The following is a 4,861-nucleotide window of genomic DNA, read 5'->3' on the forward strand; positions in this document are numbered from 1 at the left end:
ACCGCCCTCGACCTCGCCGCCCCTAGCTACCTCTCCGTCGCCCCCCACCCCCTGCCACTAGTTAGTACTAGATTTAGTAGTAGTAGATGTTAATTTAGGGTTAGCTAGTACTAGATGTTGCTTAGTTAGTACTAGATTTTTAGTAGTAGTAGTGGTAGTTGAACTACTTTAGTTGTAGTTGAACTAGTTTAGTAAGTAAATTAATAAACTAGTTGAACTAGTTGAATTAAGAGAACTAATCTATTTTTAGTAAGATAATTAATATAACTAGTTGAACTACTTTATTTTTAGAAAGAACTAGTTTTTTCTATTTATAGTAAGTTTATATTTAGTAAGAACTAGTTGAATTAATAAAACTAGTTGAACATGTCATATTTGTTTTTTTTAGTTTAAGCAATTATTCGGGATGTATTAGTGATAACTTATATGGTTTCAGGTGACCTCCGTCGTCCCCGTCACCGACCCCCTCCGACATCCCCGCCGTCGTCCCAGTCACCGACCCCCTCCGACATCGAGGTGAGACCAGCCAAATATCCTTGTATATCTTGTGTTGTTGCTCAAATAGGATATGTGGTTGCCCAAGTGGCCATTCATGTTCAGTTTACATCTCCGAGTGGCCTATGTTTTGCCGGAGTGTTGATTAATTTCCGTTCCGGCAAATTTCAGGCGCTCGATATGTCCTTTTTTAGCAAAGCTCATGCCAGATTTTGTCGTGAATTCTGGCATGACTTGTGCTAGAATATGTACAAGTTTAATCTTTGAATTATGATTGTAGGAAATGTCGTACTCGGACAACGACGGTCTCCCCGGGGGAGTGTAGCTGGTGCCACGATGATCGAGGTATGTGCGACAGGTTCGTTCGGCTGGACGAAGATCGGTGCTTCATGATTAAGCTCGAGGAGACCTTCGATTGTGAAACGGTACGCAACAACGACAAGTGTTTTTTCGTAATTAATCATGACTTCAACTATTTCAACGTCTAATTTTCATATTTTACAATTCGACTAGCTTATCCCATTCCATGCAAGACGCTATGTCTTGGAGAGGATGGGTTTTGAATACCATGAAAATTTCGAAACAAAGAAAATACACCTAAGGACCCATCATGATATGGATTTTGAAGTAAATCTGTGCAATGCTCAGAGCGTAACCCATTTTGGTTGCCAAAATTGGGAAGCACTTTGCAAAATGTATGGTTTTTATGAGGGTATGATTGTCACCATGGATCTTGGTGATCCTGACAGCGAGGAAGACAATATGGACATTTGGGTCCTTGTTCATACGCTTCCGATTGTACCGCCATGTGAGTTTTTAAAACATAGTTATTAACTAATTTATATTGTTTATTTCAAAATAGTTGATAGCTTATTTCCATTGACAGCTTATTTTGATTCTTCAAAGACTGCGCGGAAGATGGTAGATAAAACCCACTACACCGATGGCACCGAATTAACGTATAAGGAGAAAAATCATCTGATCGCATTTTGTACTCTTCTTGAGAATTAAAATGACTATTATCGAACTCCTCCAAATTATGGTGAATACGTGCCACTAGTGCATGTGTTTAACCACGATAACTTCTCTGGAGATACCCTGGTAAGATTTTTTACTATTACGACATCCGTGCATCTTTTGCATACTTCTAAAACTAGTACATCACTGCTAACTACGAAGTTATTATTATGTTTTTCAACAGAAACTCCCGATGGATTGTGTGCCTCATCTGATGTCTCTGCATGGTCGCCTCTCAGTTCTGAACATACTGCCAGGTAAATCTACGGAGCTCACCTGTGCATATCGGATTTCTAAAACCCATGAACACATGATCATCAGAGAATGGAAGAAATGTATGGACATTCGCAAGGAGGTTCTTGGAAGTAACATTCAGCGAAAGGCAAGAACTGGAGACAGGCTAATCTCCATTCTCCATAATGGAGAGTCAGGGGCTATCTTGTTTTTTGCTATTTTACCTTAAATAATGTAGTAGGTCTTAATCGAATGTAATAGGTCCTATGAGGTACAATATGTTTATTATGTGGTAATGTGCTAGAGTTGATAATGATGATCTTGAGGAGGTGTTATGTGATGTCAATGATGAAAACGATGATCTTGAGGAGGTGTTATATGACAATGATGTATTATGATGCTAAGTTGTTAATGATATGATGTTGATGATGATATTATTATATCATTGGGTGAAAGAACCGCGGATTAGTTTCAAGTGGATGGACATCCACTTGAAACTAGTCCACGGTTCTTTCACCCCATGATGTAAAAACAATCTCTAAATTCCTGTTGTATGAAAACTTGTGTAAAGGTGTATGAATACAACATGAAAAAGAAAAGAAATAAAATACTAAATAATAGTAGTAGTGCGGGTAAGGAGAAGCGCTACTACTAATTACTAGTAGCGATGTTCCGAAGAAGCGTTGCTACTATGTCAATTTAGCAGTAGCGTGGGTCAAGATACGCTATTGCTAAGCATTAGCTGTAGCGCCTTATCAGTAGCGCTCCTGCCCGCGCTACTGATAGGCCCAAAACCCGCGCTGCTGCTAGGCTTTTCCCTAGTAGTGTATGGTTGGTGTTCTGGTTGCCAAACGGATTCATGCCATCGATACATGCGCCGAGCACGATGTTCCTTGCATCACATTCAAAATACCGATAGAAGTTGTTCAACGCTCTCCACTAGCTTTCATTCTTCACGTGTCTCAGCTTCGGATCATCTCCATCGTCGGGCTTCTTACTCTCCGCGTGCCAGCGCATTAGCTTTGCTTCCTTGGGATCTACAAAATACCTCTGGAGATGGGGAGTGATCGGTAAGTACCATACAACTCTCTGGGGACATTTCTTCTCGGCCTTCTTGTATCGAGAAGCATTGCACACAGGACAACTTGTTTTTTCCGCGTGCTCCTTCCGATAAATTATGCAATCGTTGATGCATGCATGGTATCTAACGTGTGGCAGATCAAGAGGGCACACGATCTTCTTGGCCTCATCAACACTAGTAGGACATAGATTACCCGCGGGAAGAACATCCTTTAGGTACTTGAGATGCTCATCGAGGCTAGTGTCGGTCCATTTGTTTCTAGCCTTCATCTTCAGGAGTTGGAGCGTGAAACTCAAGCGGGTCACCTCAGGATTGCAACCATCATACAATGGAGTGTTTGATTCTACCACCAGTTGCTCCAGCTTAGCCTCCTCTCTAGAAGCAGCTCTCTCAGTACTCGTCTCCTTGCGAAGCAATGCTTGAACATGAGGGTCCCGCACGATTGAACTTAGTACCGACGAACTCTGCTGTGTGGAGTCCATGTGGTTCTCTCCGCCGCCATGTCCAGCCCCTTCTCCTCCGCCATGTCCGGCCCCTTCTCCGCCGCCATGTCCGGCCTCTTCCCCGCCGCCATTATCGATCATCTCTTCGTCTTACCCCGTGTCATCATTGCCTGCCCCATCGGCATCCTCAACATCGTCATCCTCATCTTCAATTATCCACCGAGTATAGCCATCCATGAAACCAGTCATGAGCAGGTGCGCTTTGACACGACCATCGTCATGGGGGTCGAGCCAAACTATTCCTTTGCATTTTCGACACAGACATAAAACCTCTGTCCGGTTATTTTCTTTCATGTCCTGCACCACCGACCGCAACCACCTGTCCACCATCGTTCCACTGACCATCGTCAACTCTGCACGGTAATAATAAACAAATTGATTATAAAAATGCATGCATGCATCAAAGTCATACAAAAATTTGGCATGACCTTCCCTAAAAATAGGACATATATGGATCTAGAGTTTGCCCGGAATTCACCGAAACGGAAATAAATCGACATTTCGGCAAAACATAGGCAACTCAAAAGCACAATTTGGCGTCAACTCATGCCACACACACAATTTCCACAAACATATCACACACACATAAACATATTTCCATTTTGCAAAAGCATGAAATTTTCATCACCTCTATCTCGATCGAGATCGAGCACATGGTGGAGATGATGTTGTAGGGAGATCAAAAGTGCACAAAGCTCTTCTTGACAAAGATAGATCTAGTTAGGGGGCAAATAGGTCACTTAACTAAATCCTACATCTACCTAGCTACCTAATTTGGGAGGAGACAACTTCAACTAGTGGAGGGGAAAGGAAAAAGAGAAAGGAGATGCATTAATGGAGGTGGTGTAGTTAGGTAGGAGTAATGAAGAGAGAGAAAGGTGGATAGAAGAGAGAGAGTAATGGGGGAGAAGTATTGAGGAAGAAGAAGAGTGAGAGTGGGAGCATGTGGGGGAGGTAGGGGGAAGGGAAGAGAGGAGGGGAAGGGGAGGGACGGGTGGGGAAAAGGTGGTGGGTTGGTGCGGGTTAGCAGTAGCGTGGGAGCTAAAACACGCTGTTGCTAAGGAATTAGCAGCAGCGCGCTTTGGGCGACGGCGCTACTGCTAACAGGGACAAAACTGCACTACTGCTAAATGGAGTTACCGCGCGGTTCGCGCCACCGCGCTACTGCTAAATGGAGTTAGGTGGACACCGCCGGTCGATATTTGTAGCAGCACGGTTTACACCGAGCGCGCTACTGCTAAAAACTTATCAGTAGCGAGTTTCCCGCACACGCGCTACTACTAATTAGCAGCATCACTCCTTTTTGAGCCGCGCTGCTGCTAAGATTCTGTGTATAGGCTTTTCCCTAGTAGTGGGAGTCTGCGGCGGGAACCAAGGAGGAGCCAAGATGTATCATAGCATACGTCTTGCAGGATACTACTGGCCCGGCGTCATGGCGGACTGCCTTCGGGTGGCCAGGTCATGCCACAACTGTCAAGTACATGGCAACTTCGAACATCAGCAACCGGTCCGGCTCCACCCTACCGTTCCC

Source organism: Triticum dicoccoides, chromosome 2B, assembly GCF_002162155.2.
Source record: "Triticum dicoccoides isolate Atlit2015 ecotype Zavitan chromosome 2B, WEW_v2.0, whole genome shotgun sequence".
In the NCBI taxonomy this organism is placed as follows: domain Eukaryota; kingdom Viridiplantae; phylum Streptophyta; class Magnoliopsida; order Poales; family Poaceae; genus Triticum; species Triticum dicoccoides.